The sequence below is a fragment of the Haemorhous mexicanus genome, chromosome 8, assembly GCF_027477595.1.
Source record: "Haemorhous mexicanus isolate bHaeMex1 chromosome 8, bHaeMex1.pri, whole genome shotgun sequence".
Lineage (NCBI taxonomy): Eukaryota > Metazoa > Chordata > Aves > Passeriformes > Fringillidae > Haemorhous > Haemorhous mexicanus.
Genome location: NC_082348.1, coordinates 3,118,547 through 3,127,424, shown reverse-complemented (window position 1 = coordinate 3,127,424; position 8,878 = coordinate 3,118,547).

The following is an 8,878-nucleotide window of genomic DNA, read 5'->3' as shown; positions in this document are numbered from 1 at the left end:
TGGTAACATTTAGCTGAACCTGTTAAGGAAGGTCCTTTCTAGCTCTGTTCTCACCAGCTCTGTCTGCCTCAGTGCTGTGCAGCTCCTCGTGACTTTTTTCCCTGTTCAGCCACTTAGAACATTTAGATATTTTAGAGCCATTTAGAACACTGAGATATTTTAGAAGTCACAGCGAATTCTGAGACACTTCGGACTGAAGATGACATTTGTTGGTTTGAGTGGAACTATTTGTTTTAATTTGCAAAGAAGTGTAGAACCACGATTCCAGTGATGAGTGATGAGTGATGTGTGGCAAATTATTTTGCTTTTGTAGCATATTTAATGCAAATGACCATAAGGTTCCTGAATATTTGACATGAGGATGTATTTATTAAATTGTAAATAGCACAAAAAGGCATTGTTATAGCAGGCAGACACACTGTTAAAGAGTTTATAGCAAAAAACTACAAGTTTTCAGAATTGGATTAGAAACCTGATTTACCTGCAGGTAAATAAAACAATGAAGAGATAAAATATCAAGTGAATATCAAATAGAAGTGTTTGAGGCCAGGCTGGATGGGGTTTGGAGTAACCTGATCCAGCAGAAGGTGCTGGAACAGAGATGGTCTTTAAGGTCCCTCCCATACCAAACAATTCTCAGGTTTTATGATTTTTATCATACATTTGGGATAATAAAAGAAGAAAAAAAATATTTTGGGCATCTTATAAACAAGTCAGAATATGGAAAGATCTTGTTGTCTGTTGTGGTGTGGCAACATCAGAGAGATCTGGACCCTCTGGTGTCCTTTGGAGCTGCTCCAGGGGGGCAAAAGGCATCAGTCCATGTCCAGCTGCAGCCAAGGCCTGCTGAGGGGATTCCTCTCTGTGAAACACTGGCCACGAGTCCAACCCAAAACCTGGAAAAGAAGAGGAAAATCACTCAAGGTCTTTTCTATATGCGCATCCCAGGCAAGAGCAGCCCTAACACAAACTGCTGCCTGGTTTGGAGTCTCTGCTGCCAGCATTTGTGTCAGCTGAGCCTCCCAGGCTGACAGCTGACATTGCCAGAGGAGCTACCAGAGTTCCACCAGAAAAGTGTCTCAGCAGAGAACATCCATTTTCCCAGCAAACCCAGCAAATCCATTTTCCCAGCAAACCCAGTCCCTCTCCCTGACTGGCACATGTGAGAAATGTTCTGTGTAGCCTCCTCTGGTTGTGAGGTCACACCTTCCCTGAATGAGTTTCCTAAAAGTTTGCAGCAAGTTTCCTTAGTGGCACAGGTGGGGTCTCATTGATCTCCATTGTCATTGTCAGAGGATGGGGTTCCAATTTCTGATTAATGAAAATTGTAATTATGTACAGATAGTGGGGAGGGAGACAGAGATGCTTCCATGTTACTTTAAACAAAGAAGAGTTAAGGCCTTATCTTAACTATGCATTGGCACTGCAATGCGAAATGGTCATGCAAAATTAATTTTTAATGTGTTCAATTTATATTAAAAATTTCTGCAAGTGTGTGATTTTTTTTTTTTTCTAAGGCTGGAGTGCTACTTCATTTACAATATTCCCTGAAGGTGTTTTTTTTTTTAAAGAGACTCTTAAACTGAAGCCATTTTAAGGGTTTTATGAGACATTATGTGAGCTTTCATATGCAAGTTAGTCGTTAAGTACCAGATATTATATTCTGTAATATGCTTAAGTGATATTAGAGGCTGTATATAGCCTGCAGTAATGGCTATTGCTGCTTTTTTAATTTATCAAGAAAATGTTGCTTAAATAAGGAGCAAATCAGCGCTTGGGTGTTAGAAAATATAAATGTAAAGGAAGTAACGATATTGTTGTGACATATTTTGTGCTCTCAGCTTCACTGGGAGCAGAACCAGTGGCTGCTTTCTCCTACTCCTGCTGACACACATGGTAAGTCCCATATATAACATGCTGGACATATATAAAAAATAGAAATTTTACTAAAGAGTCATTGCTCCTCATGCCTTCATGAGAAGTTACATCATGCTTCTGTTACCTGGATTTTCTTTTTTTTATCTTATGATTCCTGGCATTCAAACAAAGTAGCAGCTCACATTTGGACTTAAAGGAGTAAAGTCTTTGAATGCTCAGCCTGCATAGGGAAGTGCTTTTGTTAAGCTGGATTCAGTGGTCAAGCTATAAAAGATAGAATAAAAAAAAATCACAAACCAACCCTAGCACGGTGAACAAACCTCCTACTTTTTTCTCCACCCTCCCTCCTTTAACGTAAGTGGAAGAAAAAAAGAGAAAGCTTTGAGCTGACAAGTTTGTAGAAATGTAAAAGTCACTTGACTTTCCTTTCAAATGTGCCTCCTGCTCCTCGTCCTGACACCAGAATAAAGTCCATCTGTAGCTGTGCTGCAGAGAAGGGGAGCACAGGAGTGTTTTGGGCTGACAGCCCTTGGCAGTGACACCTCGTGCTGGCCACAGAGTCCCCCACCTGCTCTGACCCCTGTGTGGAGCCCAGCTGACTGCAGAGCTCACTCTGCTCAAAATATTCCTCCTCTAACCACGGACCCCTCTGCTGTGCCCAGCTGCAAACTCCCGCTCTCAGGCAGACTTGTGATTGAAGAAATGTATTTCAAATGAAAAATAATCTTTTCCATTTTCTTCCCTTCTCCCAGCTGCTGATTCCCACCCTGATTCCTGTTCTGGAGCTGTGATTAATACTTTTTTTTCCTTTTTTTTTTTAAATCACATCATCCTTCTCTCTCTCTGCCTCTCCTCCCCCTCCTCTTCCCAGTCCTCCTCACAGCTGTGGATCCTCACTCCTCCTTCCAGTTGCCTCTGCTGTCGTCCTGCTCTCTTCCCTCCCCCAGCTCCCTTAAATATTTCAGAGGGAAATAATCCAGCTTCAGCCAGGCTTTATGGCACTGCCTCTCCTCTTCTCTGCACTTATCCTCTCCTGCTGCCTTTGGGAGGAATGAGGCCCTGGGCACCCTCAAATCCCTGGAATCAGCCTCCTTAACGAACCTGCCCGCAAACGAGCGCCAAGCTGGGCACCAAATGGGCAATAAGGACCCAGCCAGTGCTAGCCAAGGGATCTGGGGCTCTGAGTTTTGCAGGGAGCACATGGGGCTCCCCAAAGTGCTGCAGTGAAAGCCTGGGATAAACATCTCCAGGTCCCGCTGGCGCCTGGGCTCCGCCTGCTCGATGACCTCACGTGGAGTGCCTGAAATCCCCTGAATGCCAAAAATCAGGGGTCCAGAGGGAGCCTCTTGGCAAGCAGGAGATGGCCAGCGAGCAGAGGGCCAGTGCTCCGGGGGAGAGGAGGTCAGGATGGGGTGAGCTGCTTCCCTTGCAGAACAGGCCCTGCCTCGCACGTTTTTTTAACAGTTTATGACCACTAAGTATTCTCTTCGTGGACCAAAAAAACTTGGCCCAAGCCTCTTAACTCTACAGTAGCTGTCAGGAGAACCATATTCACCAAAACACAGAAACATTCTTGTTTTCATCGCGAAATTCTCATTGATGGCTCCCCAGTCCAAGCATGAGGAAAACACAGTAGTCCCCAAGGGCGCTGCTTTTGGTGTCTCCAGCTCAGGCATGGAGATTTCCTGTGGTTAGAGGACAAGCTGATGCTGTGATCTGCCCATTATCCCTTAACTGAGGTGGCTTTTGAATTTCCCTCGGGGTGTCCCTGCCTTCACACCTTTTGTGGCTGAGCAAGCCCCAGTGTTTTTTGATGAAACAAAACTAAACCAACAGATAAAGTAGTAAAAAATAGAATAAACCTCCCAACCCCCCAACCACCTCCTGTCCCTGCTCTGCACTGTGCTCCCTCCCCCTGATGACCCCCAGCACCACTCTCATCTCTGTTCCACAGCCACTCCTGTGGTTCAGGAGCCAACTTTTAACCACCTTTAAGCTCTTTCGTATGGCCCAGACCATTTTACCCTTTCCCCAAGGATGTCTCTGCATGGAGGTTTCCTGTTAGTGTCCGTGTGGTCAAAGGGCAATTAGCCTTTTCTCCTGCAATTTGGAGCTTGAACTGGCTAATCTGTGTTAGGCAACATAAGCATCTGCTTCTCCTCTCCCTCCCACCCCCTGCTCATGCACACACAAAGCCTCATTATATTAATAAAATATTTTCCCATTCTTCACCTGATTAGCTGCCTGCACGTGCCCGTGAGCCCATTTTCCATGAAAAATGTGTGTGTGCATTTACACCCATACGTGCCAATGCACCTTCCCCTGATTATATACAAACAGATGTTTATATATAGAATGCATATTATAAATTTAAATTGATACGGGAACATAAATCTGAATAAATCACAGCTAAGCTGCAGCTTAAAATAAACATTCTGGGGAAAAAAAAATAAGCAAATAAACTTTTTTTTTTTTTTTCATTTTGGCAGAATGTTTATTTATTTAACAACAGCGATGCAGTTGCTTACACTTTCTACAAATGTTTTATCTCTTCTTCCTCCGCACCTGTCCCTGAGTGAATAGAGCCACATCTGTCTCATCTTGGCATAACAAGTACACATCTACATCTGTGAAAGATGATTCCATTTTTGAAGGAAACACTGTCTACTTTTACACTCCTGCAGCCTGCTAGAAATTATTACACAATGGATTTTGTGTCTTGCAGGAAGGCTGCTAAATAGTGAATAGCGAGTTTGGAAGTGGTACAACAAAAGTAATGCCCTACTTTGACAAATAGATGGCTAGGTATAAATATATATTTATTCTAAACTTTATGGGTAAGAGAAACCCACTGATTAATGTTACCTTCATTTCACTATTTCTGGTGTAGTGGACTCAGTTAAAAAGCTCAGGAAATGGGAACTGTAGAGTAGAGGGTAATAATAGGATACAGATGCTTTCACCCATTAGCTGCCATGTCAGAGCTCACATTAAGTTGATAATGACTGGAAAAATACTTGGAAAAATCCTTCCCTGTGAGGATGGTGAGGACCTGGCACAGGGTGCCCAGAGAAGCTGTGGCTGCCCCTGGATCCCTGGAAGTGTCCAAGGCCAAGCTGGACAGGGCTGGGAGCAGCTTGGGAGAGGGAAGTCAGCACTGACAGTGGGCTCTTGGTTGAGAGCAGCCACGTGCAGTCTAAGGTTATGTAATTAATGACATTCAGTAGCTCATTAAATAAATGAAGAGGTGAGTTTTGTCTAATAAGGGTTTAATGACTTAAAGCTGTGAAATAGCCAAAAGCCTTTCTAGTGATATGAACTGATGAGCAGCAGTGGTTTTGCAGCTCATCTTTCTTTTATGGGCTTGACTATCAAAGCTGAACAAAAATAAAGGAATGATGAGGTGTCCTGAATTCCTCTGTTGGATTTTCCTCACCATTGTTACCTCACTGCACCCAACAGCTCTTGTAGTGATATACCAAAAGCTGTAAATCAGTGCAGGAGGGCCATCCATCCATCCATCCATCCATCCATCCATCCATCCATCCATCCATCCATCCATCATCCATCCATCCATCCATCCATCCATCCATCCATCCATCCACCATCCATCCATCCATCCATCCATCCATCCATCCATCCATCCATCATCCATCCATCCATCATCCATCTATCATCCATCCATCCATCCATCCATCCATCCATCCATCCATCCATCCATCCATCCATCCATCCATCCATCCCTCCATCTTTCCTCAGTTCTCACCTGGAGGGATAACCCCAGGAAGAACATTAATCCAGGGTATTGCAGGACCTCTTCTACCGGTCACGGGCTGTGTTTTGCCCCGTGCCAACACATTTGTGTCTGCTGACCAACCAGGTAAACAGGATGACAAAGAAATTTCACTGAAATTTCTGTGAAAGAAAAACAAGGCCTGGCCAGGAAATAAAACTTTATTCTATGGAAAAAAATCTGCCTGTAGTAAAATTTTCATTCACCGCTTCCCATCACTTCCTGACTATTTTTCATCTATTTCCAGCCTGGAGTTGTTGTGCAAAGTCTGGGAAGCCTTCCTTGCTTTTTCAGCCACCAAGAGTCTTCTAATTAAAAAAAAAAAAAAAAAAGTAAATGCATTATTTTTGAAGACAGCTTTTTCTTCACTGTGTTGCAGGACAGACACCAAAAGCAACACAGATTCACTATTTCAAAACAGTCTGAAATGTGCTCAGATCAAAAAGAAATCAATGTCTCCATGAGCATGATTTCAGAGTTGAAATATTTTATATAGGAAAAGAAATTAGAACACATTATAAATTGTAATTAATTTAATGGTTTAAAACATATATAAAGATTTAAGGAGACATTATCCTGGTAGCTGTATCATTCTCAGAAAATGTCAATTGTTAACAGTTCGACAATCAGGACCAAATTTCTTTTATGGCAAGTTTGGAAGGCAGAGCACAATTTGTCCTTCTGTGGAGTATATTGAGGTATTGATATGCAGGTCTCAGATGCCATGATGCTCACACCCCCTCCCTTTTTTTTTTTTAATTTTTTTAAATTTTTTTATTTTTTTGCAGTGTTTCACGTACTATCTTTAGGCTTTCTCAAAATCAGCTGCTTGATTTATCCATCCTTCCTGGGAATTTATGATTCATATCTTCCCTTCTTTTCCCTCCCCTCTCTTCTGCCAGACCTTTCCAACTCCCAACTGCTGTTCTATCTTCTATATTAAGCACCCCAGGCTCTGATGTACTTGACAGTGCCCTGTACTTTAAACACACACACAAAAGCACTCTGGTGATCTGAGATATCTTCTGCAGTGTGACACACATACAACAACCTCAGACTCTGGATCTTTCCCAATCTTAATAAATACCTTATATTGAAATGATTGTCTTCTAAAATTTGTTTTATTCTATTATCTTTAAAAGGGATGAAAAAAAAAGAACATTGACAGTTATATAATGTGCATTATTTACTTAATAGCTGTTCTGGTCTATTGGGTAAATATATAGCCAGGCAGTTTTTAAAAACACGTATTACAGACCCAAGAGACCAGAGAGACTCTGAAGCAGCTGTTCCAGTCTATTGGGTAAATATGTATTTAGGCAATTTTTCAAAATATGTTAAAACTCCTTCAGTGCCATTCTGGTCAATTGGTTAAATATGTATTTAGGCTTCTTTTATAAATGCCTTTTATGTAGCCGATAGACTGAAGGAACTGCAAGTGCTGAACATGTTTTCATAATTTGTACCTGTGGGTATCACAGGGAGTTGTTTCCTGCATTCCAGCTCCATCCCCTGCTGTCACAGCACTGAGGGTGAGCTGGGTGTCACAGCCATCGTCACCAACAGCAAACACAAATATTGCCACACCTGGAATGACATTATTACTGTCATCCCTGCCCACTCAGAGTGATGCTCTCATCTATTTTTCCTCTCTGTCAGTGGACTGACACACTTTGCATTGTGCTCTGCTGGTTAGGCTGATGGATATTTTTAAACCAGCCATATTTTTTCAATATTCAGAGGCACAAAATGGCATTTTGAATCCCTGCTGTCAATTCTGGGGTTGTTTATAAGAGTGAAGTTTAGCACATGCTTAAATATGAGCCAGATCAGGGCTCAACCAACAGAACTTAAATTGCTTTATGATTTAAAAAAAAAATTAAAAAAAAAAATATATATATATATATATGCGCCTCCAAAATCTTTTTAGGTGTTCAAGGTGATAGGAAAATCAAATCTGATGGCTGAGCTGTAACACAAGTTTCTGAAAGTCTTAATGTAAAGTGGCTGTGGCAGATGTGAACATGCTGGGGTTTGTAGAACTTCTGCTGTATTTCAGCTGAAGATTTATATTTACATCCAGTTCTTTCAGAGTGAGCTCTGGTGAGAATTTCATACAGTGAGAGAAGGAGGGGCTGGGCTTAACTCAGTGGCTCAAGGAAGCTTTTCCAGGCTTGTTTCTGTTAAACCACAGCTTTCAAGACAATTATATTTGCTCCATGGTTCCCTTTTTGCCTTCCCTCCCTTTATGGAGCAGACATCTCCATTAAACTGCTGTTGTAAATTAATCCAAATTTTATTGTTGCAAAGCCAGGGCTAAATAAATACCTTCTTTTATCCCCACTGCATGAACTGACAGCATAAACTCTTTCTCAGTTTGTTCCTTAATGATAAATTATTAACTCTCCACGTAGAATTGATCATGTTCAGCCTCCAATGGTCTGCTCACCCACAGAATGTCTTCATTTTCCTCTGCTGATCATTATTTCAGGAAGAAAATTTTCATTATTTCAGGAGTGTCCTCAGCTTTCCTCGAAATCTGAGTTACTACTGGTAGTAGGTGGCTGGTCTTGACTTATGGTTAAGCTCTGGTGGTTTTTTCCCACCTCTTCATTCTCCCTTCCCAGCATAAATATGATGTGTTACTCACCCACCCAACTACCAGAGAGGTTGTCCTGTCTTGAGGTTTTTCTGTTTTTCAGAAATTCTGAGATAGGTTATTACAAGTTGCTATAATTTTCAGTTATTTTTATTCATTTTTAATGTTTTTCTTAAACAAAATTCTTAATAATAAAACTACTGTAAATATTTCCCTCAATTGTGTTTAGAAAGCTGGGCTTGATGAGTTTGGGAGTCTTTCCCAACTTTAATGATTCTGTGATTCTCCTGTGGAAATGGAAAAGACATAAAGGCAGAAACCATGTGGGAAAAAGTGGAATACAAGTGTATGCTCACACAGGTAAGTGTGTATGCAGGTGGAAATTAAATTTGGTGTATAATAAAAAAATATGTATTTTAAACAGGCACTTGATAAACTGAAAATATTCTTGTAGAAGTCAGTGTGGACACTTTAATTCAGGCAAAGTGTAAACCTCTACAGACTGGAGTAAAATGATGTCACCATTTCAAATAAATCAACTGGTTTGCATTAATACAAGTTTAATACAAGTTTAAATCAGAGGATTTCCAAAAGAAAAACAAATGTGG